Raw genomic sequence first — 7,715 nt, forward strand, 5'->3', positions numbered from 1 at the left:
AGGTTTAACAGATACATATCATATAAGTATATAGAGTGATAACACAAATATTAATGCCTCAGAACTCTGAACAGAATCCTTGCTGTGTGGAGTCAAATCTTTGTAGAAACAATACCAAATACAAGAAAGTTTTCACAGCAAAACATCTAAGTCATCGTGCAGTTCAAGCTATGACACAGTTAGACAGTTCTTTCAAGATCCCACTTCAAAATAAGACTTGATTCTACTGTAGTGGTGTTGTGTATCGACAATTATATTTGTAACTGTAGATGGATTTCCTAAAATAAGTAGAATCCAGTCATTGTATTAGCTGGCAAATGATGAAAGAAGCCTAAGTAAAACTAAAACCAAGCTCAGAGTAAAATTACTTAATCCTTTCCAGTTCAAATGCAAGTTCATCTTTCAAAATATTGTCTACTTATAACCAATCTGTCCATCACACAAACCACAAAACCTCTCACCCTCTCAGGCACTACTACAGTGCAATGGCAATGTCTCAAATCAACTTAAATTAGGCTATACTACATTCCATTACATGATATCATGCAACAGATGTTACTCTGAAAACACACAGGACAATTATTCAGGATAAACTCCTGTAATCTGAATGGTAAAATGAATGGGTATCCCATATAAAATGGCTGTAGACTTTATCTAGCTTTATGCTGAGAACTTGAATATTATCCAAGTTTGCCATAGCTAACCCACTTAGATTGGTAACCAGAAACAAGAAGTATTCTTATCTTATGTAAGCTAAATAATTTTGTCACAAACAGATAAGCAAGAATTCCACTTAACCCTTTAGTTCTGCAGTGATCAGTGAGTTAAATGAGGCATTAGGAAATTCAAATGAAATGCACTTGCAAAAGGCAAGAGACACTTCCCCTCCCTCCTCAGCTGTGTGATAACCTTTAATCTCCCTTGAAAATGTCACATTGTGAAAATTAAAGCAGAAATGGCAGTTCAGCCAACTTAACTTAGTTAACTTGTGTAACAGCTGTTCTGTTAGAAGTATGGCTGACCATTACACCATACAGATATGAAAACTTTTCATATACTACAATTTGTACGGTATTTTTAATTAACACTGGCAGCTTGCATTCCTACTTAAAGCACACTGCCACGAACAGACAAATAAGTTGTGTCTTACATAAGCAGGAGTAATCTCAGAAACGTGTTGCTTCTTTGTTTCTAAATCATAGGGGCATTGCTCCACAGCACAGGGCTCTTTCGAGAATGCAGAACCCCTCGATGTCTCTAAGTAACATACTTCCAAACCCAGAACTGTCTTGAAATTTAATATGGTTCAAACTTTGCTCCCAAAATACAGGTCTACAATATAAACTTTAAAAATATTTGGAGATAAATAGACAATTGTTTAATCTGACAAGTGGTTTTTTCAATCAGTGAACATTCCCACAATCTTTCTAACTAGACGTCATAGCAGCATTTTAATGCACAAAATGTAAAGCCTAGAAAAACTGAAGTGGCTGGTCAGGAGAACAAAAGAGCTGTAGAGAAGGTGAGCACACAGCCAGCTGAGGCCCCAGCTCTCACACCCAGCAAGGTGTTCCCGCAGTGACACTGCGCCGGGGCTCTCCGGACACCCGAAGGCAAGAGCGCAGCAGAGACAGGATCTGCTCGGAGGGCGTGCGACAAACAGAGCTAACAGGGCACACAGGAGGAGCCCGGCCCGGGACAGCCCCGCCGCAAGCACACAACGCCGCCTCGCACTGTGGAAGGTTTCGGGCTTTGCTCAGCCCTGGACATGAAGCCTCGCCGGGGCAGGTAGCCCGGAGCCGCTGGAGCCTCGCACGCCCCAGGCCGGCCCAGAGAGCAGCGAGGCTGCGGAGCAGCGCCCACCCACCCACCCATCCCCGTCCGCGCTGCGCAGGGCCGGCCGCGTCCTTCCCTCCCCTCCGGCGGGGCCCTGCGGGACCGCCCTGCGACCGCTCCAACCCAGCCGTTCCGCCAGGCTCGTGGGAAGGGATGCGAGCAGACACACACATAGATATAGATCCACGCGCATGCAGACGCGGTAGGATCGTCCTTGGGAGGTCGTCTCTTCACCACGTATTGCGAAAAGGTTTTTTCTACATCACGGTCGCCAGGAACGCCCAACAGCTCCGCACCCCGGGCAAACCCAGCTCGGACCCGGCCACGCCGCTTTCCCCTGGGCAGGATGCGAGGGGCCGGCCGTTCCAGCACCTGCCTCCTATTCCAGCCCTATACGACCCAATGAAATCCCGAAAGACCACAGTTTTCCTCTCATCCCGGCCCGGCTCCTGAAGAACGATCGGTGAGCCGAGGCCGCTCTCCCCTTGCCGGGGCTCAGCCCGCACGGCACTGGGCCGGGCTGCTGCTGTCCTCCCTGGAACCGGCAACTTGTTAGGCAGGCAGTGCTGCCCGCAGGCGAGCCCACACGGGCGAAGCAGGCACCGGCGACCGCCGCCGCTCGGAGGCAGCCGCACCGAGAGCCCCGCGGCAGCGGAGCGGCTCCGCGCTCCCGCCGCTCAACCCCGCGCCGAGTCTTCCCCCTCTCGGCGGCTCCGCACAGACCACACGCTCCGTGCAATACACAGAGCAATACACAACGGCGGGGCACGACGAGGGTCCTCGCGGGCTCCTACCGGGAACGGTGTTACTGTGCCATTGCGGAGCATACAAGCCCCGCCGCTCTCCTGCTTCCTTCCTTTCCCCCGCTCGCCTCTTGCCGCCTGCAGCCGCCGCCGCTGCTGCGGACTCCAGACGCAGACCCCCGCCAGGGAGGGCAGGAAGCGCGTCATCAGTCCGGGCCGCTCCACCGCCCTCCGCCCGACCCGCTCCGAGGGACCCGCGGCTCCCGCCTCAGCTGAGGGCTCCGAGCTCCCCTCTACCTGGCCTGAGGGAGAGGCACGTCCCCCGGCCGCAGCCCTCACCCAGGCACTGCGGGAGCGTCGTTCTCGCTCTGCCCGCCCGGCACCGCGGCGGCCAGGGCATGGGAGCTCCTTGGGGGGAGGAGGAGGAGGACAGCCAGAGCAGCCCCACGGGGAGGGGAAAGACCCCGCAGGGGACCATCAGCGAGGGCCACTGCGGGGCCATAAGGCGCGCTCCCGGCCCCTCGGCAGCGCGCGGAGCCCCCGGAGCCGCGTCCTGGCCCCGCGGAGGCGCGGCGGGGACGGGACCGGAGCGGCGGGGACGGGACCGGAGCGGCGGGGACGGGACCGGAGCGGCGGGGACGGGACCGGAGCGGCGGGGACGGGACCGGAGCGGCGGGGACGGGACCGGAGCGGCGGGGACGGGACCGGAGCGGCGGGGACGGGACCGGAGCGGCGGGGACGTGGAGTACGGTCAGCAGGCGTGGGGAAGGACACGGACCGCCCACGGAGCACCCTGTGCTAAGCGCTTACAAGTCACAGAATCTATTAGGTTGGAAAAGACTACTGAGGGAATCGAGTTCTAACTCAGGATCGAACACAACACTGTCGAACAGACCACGGCACTGAGTAGTGCCAGACGTTTCTCGAACGTCTCTAGAGATAGTGACAGCAACACCACCCCGGGCAGCCTGTTCCCATCTTTAATCACCCTCTCTGTAAAGAAATTCCTTCTAATGCCCAATCAAAACTTACCCTCGCATAGTGTAAGACTATGTCCTCTTGTCCTATTAATGGTTGCCTGGGAAAAGAACCCGACCTCCCACCTGGGTTCATCTCCTTTCAGGGAGGTGTGAAGAGTGATAAAGGAGGCCTGCACCTCATCTAGGCTGAACACCCTCAGCTGTTCCTCACAGCACCTGTGCTCCAGGCCTTTCCCCAGCACTATTACCCTTCTCTGGACCCATTCCAGAACCTCAGTGTCCTTTCTGAATTGAGGGACTCAGAACGGGATACATCTCGATGTGTGGTCCCACCAGTGCACAGTACAGGGAAAGAATCACACCCCTTGTCCTGCTGGCCACGCCATTCCTGACATAGGCTAGGATCCAACACCAGCAACAAATGAACTGTTGTAGCAGCAAAGGAGACTCTGGGCTTCCCTTACACAGTTTGTATCATTTGAACAGTTCTAACACTGTTAGAGTTGTGTAAATGCATTTCACACCAATCTATTGATACAAATATGAGAAAAGAAATACCTACTCCAGCTTAGATCCCTTACATGAATTAGTGCCATGTATGCTGGGGCTTCTGGAAAACAACTGCAAGAGTTGAAAATCATGCCGTTAAAGTAATTTCACCTGATTTAGTTTAAGTGCAGTCATTAGTAAATATTTTTACTTGTAACCAGCTTAAATGACCTGCATCAGTATACAGCTAGTTTTGCCTTTCAGAGTAATCTTGCTCCGACAAATTAACCTTAGGACACTAAACTCACAATGCATGGTGACACAGTCCAACACAGTTGCACATGTTGTATCAATACACTTGGTGGGCATGTTTAAGGCAGTCTGTAGATATAAATACCAACCAGAATATTCTATACACCCACCCTACAGAATTAAAATGATACATTTATTTATTCTCTTCATGTAGTATTATCCTGTTTCCTGGCTGCAATACTGCTTCAAGAGAAACTTCTTGTGTTCCATGACTGTACTTGATTGCATTATCTTTTTCTCCCTTCACTTTTAAACCTTTTCTGAACCTGTGTGTTCTCTCACATAGTAACATGCAAGGCCACAATTCCAGTCTCTTTTGCCCTTGTCATTTCTGTGCTGTTTCCTCTCACTTCACAGGAAGGCTGTTTAAATCTCTGTGCTGCATTGACCTCAAACAGCTCCTTTGAAATCTCTGCAAAGAGATTTCAGCAAGATATTGGTAAAAGTACCTCCAATCCCAAAGAACAACATTTCACTACAATGTGGAGTGCAGTGTCACAACCAGGCTCCCCTGTATTATTTCTGTGTCTTGTTCCTCCCAGTTCATCTGTGTGTCTGGACACATTTACTATATCCTTATGTGCCCAGCTAGTGATTTGCTTTGGGGCAAACCAGGTTTGGTTTTTTTCCTTATGTTTACATCATATCAAATACAAGGTGGTCTGAGCACATACCTGTATTCTACAGTAAGAATCCTTGATAAAAGTAATGCAATAATAAATTAGGTATTCTGTCAATCTGTCATGTGAGGATTCAGCTTTTGTTATTTCAGTGATACTTCCAGGCTTTATTTGTATTCAGAAAACATTTTGAAGTTAAGGCATTCTATTGGACACCTGATTTCACTTCTGAGATTGTGTTTTCTTGCCATCCCAGCTATTCTAACACTTTATCTTTTCATCTTCTTATTAGCAAGCCCCAGAACTTTAATAAGAGTAAGTGTATTTTATCAGAGAAAGAATTACAACAGTCTGATGTCTTTCTTCAAAGTGAAGTAGGTCTGGTGTGTGAGCATCAGGAACGTTTTCTAGTGGTTTGCCTTACCCACAGGTCAGGAGACAGACTTTAAATGATCTTCCAAAACAACCATGAAGCCCCATCACAAACTATCCCTAAATGCTGTCATAGTTGCCATACTTGTTCACAACCCTCTATTAATCCTTGTATTGCAACTATTTTAACATTCTGGCCCTCAAAACATCCCGTGGATGAGAGCAGCAGTGGCATTTTTGCTGATGTTTTGGGTGAACCAGTCTGTTTGCAGGCACCTTCAACGAAGTACATTATAAACAATTTTTGACTCCCTAACAGCAGTGTTTTCTGTAATGCTGTCCCTCAGAAGGCAACCCAAGTTGCCTTTTGGTTATATGTCTCTGTGGCTTCTGATAAGCATATTAACATTTCTGTTTGCAGCTGAGCTACATTCTGGTCTGATGACACTTCCAGGTTTTCAAGAGTGCTGCAAGAAGGATCAGAAAATGAATGAGGACTGTTGTCCACAAATCCACATCCATCTAAGTGAAAATTCTCAATATGAACAGTAAGTAATACAGACTCTTTAATACAGGGTTCCAGGTATTCTTGAGTACCAGTATACATGCTTTGCCAGGTTTGTTTTCAAAAATGCTTACTAAATTAGTGTTGATTTTTAGAAGTCTGACCCTCTCTTGTTTTCTTGTCCATATCCAGAATATAAAGTTTGCTGTACAAATTACACATGAATATATTTTATCACAGTTTTGAAAACAGAATTCAGCTTTCTAAACTGCTTGTCTATTACATGGTGTGATCCAAATTGGATGTGACTTGTATAGGATTATGCTGAACATTTTGCTTTGTCTGAAATTCATATCGTGCAGCAGTAATGGATATTTTTTCAATTGCCTGTATTTTCAGGATGCTGATAAAGCACTGGAACAATGCCAGGTATTTTAGGAAATGCATTGCTGTTTCCCTGGATCACCAGATGTTACAATATGTTAACTCTGTTTCCGGAATAAAGAATAATTTTTATTGTAATTCTTTGACTAGGTGTGCTGGTTTTGTACATAGGACATCTGGTGAGGAGGGAAGAAGACACCCACAGAAATATTTTTCTAAGAGGAAATGCTGAGAGTTTCCTCTGTGTCTGACAAAGACCAATCTGTGATTGGTTTTGGGAACTGGGAACCTGTTAAACCACTGAGAAAGTTGAACACGCCTCTGTGAACACACATTTTAAAACTAGCAAGCCCCGGGAAACTCTCTTCTTTCCTCCACTTGAGCACAGGTAACAGCCGGGGCGGGCTGTGCCGGGAGGGCTTGGCCCCCGCTTGGGAAGCTCAGCGGGGCCGTTCTGGCAGGGCCGTCCCTCCCTGCTCCCGTGCAGCGCTGGCCGAGCCGGGTCCTGCTCCCCCAGCTCAGCCACATCGCTCTGCGGAGCCCAGCGAGGGCCGCGCCGGGTCCCCCTGAACTGAATGCAGCAAAAGCCAGAAAGCAGTCATGCAGTCATGCAGCCAGCACCGTTTCTCGCTGCTATCCTGGCCCGGCCCCCAGCGCGGCCTGAAGTGCTCCAGCCGCTGCCCGGGCAGGATATTAACCCTTTCACTGCACAGAATGAGACCTGCAAATCGATTTTCACTCCTGAGTGAAAGAAAAGGACAGAGATGAAGACACGCACAAAAACATCGAGGTCAGACACGAAGGAGGAGTCAGGTCCCAGTTGGGGGAGGGAGTGCAGGAGATGTCTTAGAGTGAAATTTTTTTGTAAGCTATGGAGAGGATATGATTGATAAGTCAGACTCTTTTTTTTCCCTGTAACTTGTGGAATGCCTGTGGGGTGGATGAAGCATTCACATTGTAGACGTGAGCAAAGGCATTCATGCTGAAGTAAGCAGATGTTGAAGTAGCAGTGATCCCATGAGAAGTTTGAACAGAGAGAGAAGAGTGATGAAGACCCTTTGCCTCCAGGGAAGAAGACCTCTGTTCCCAAAGATGAAGATAGTCTCAGAGTTAGATGAAGAGAGCTTTTGCTTTTGAACTGCTGATCCTTAAAGTGTACCCCTTAAGTTGACATGCCCATAAACTCAGCTGTGGGAAGGCTGTGAAAAAGATGGGAAGGATTTCACGGCTGCAGATTTCCTGGGCAGCTGCTATTTGTGGAACTCCCTAAGTAAAATGGAGAAAGACTATTTTAGAGATGGTAAGGTGACTGATTTGGTTCTGCACGTTGTCAGAGTGAAGGCAAAGAGGATGTGGGGGAGGAGAAGTGTTCTGGAGGTTTTATTCTAATTCTTATTATTCTTTCTTTTAGTTTCTATTAATAGAATTTTCTTTTTTACCCTTCAGAGTTTGAGCCTCTGCTTTACCTTCTTCC

The 7,715-nt window shown here is 48.4% G+C and overlaps 1 protein-coding gene and 1 long non-coding RNA gene across 5 annotated transcripts in view; one reads left to right on the top strand and one right to left on the bottom strand.

The window, feature by feature from the left end:
• The window catches only part of TLN2 (talin 2), a 150,624-nt gene extending 147,849 nt beyond the window's left edge, over window positions 1–2,775 (bottom strand). For all 4 annotated transcript variants that reach the window (XM_033070221.2, XM_033070219.2, XM_033070218.2 and 1 more), the window contains exon 1: window positions 2,631–2,775. The gene's annotated coding sequence lies outside the window, so the exon portion shown is untranslated. The remainder of the gene's footprint in view (window positions 1–2,630) is intronic.
• Window positions 2,776–3,309: 534 nt separating this feature from the next.
• On the top strand, window positions 3,310–6,379 carry LOC117001965. Its single transcript, XR_004419193.1, has 2 exons — window positions 3,310–5,900; window positions 6,257–6,379. It is a non-coding gene; the product is annotated as an uncharacterized LOC117001965 (long non-coding RNA).
• The last annotated feature ends 1,336 nt before the right edge of the window (window positions 6,380–7,715 follow it).

This window comes from Catharus ustulatus, chromosome 12 (genome assembly GCF_009819885.2).
Source record: "Catharus ustulatus isolate bCatUst1 chromosome 12, bCatUst1.pri.v2, whole genome shotgun sequence".
Taxonomy (NCBI): domain Eukaryota; kingdom Metazoa; phylum Chordata; class Aves; order Passeriformes; family Turdidae; genus Catharus; species Catharus ustulatus.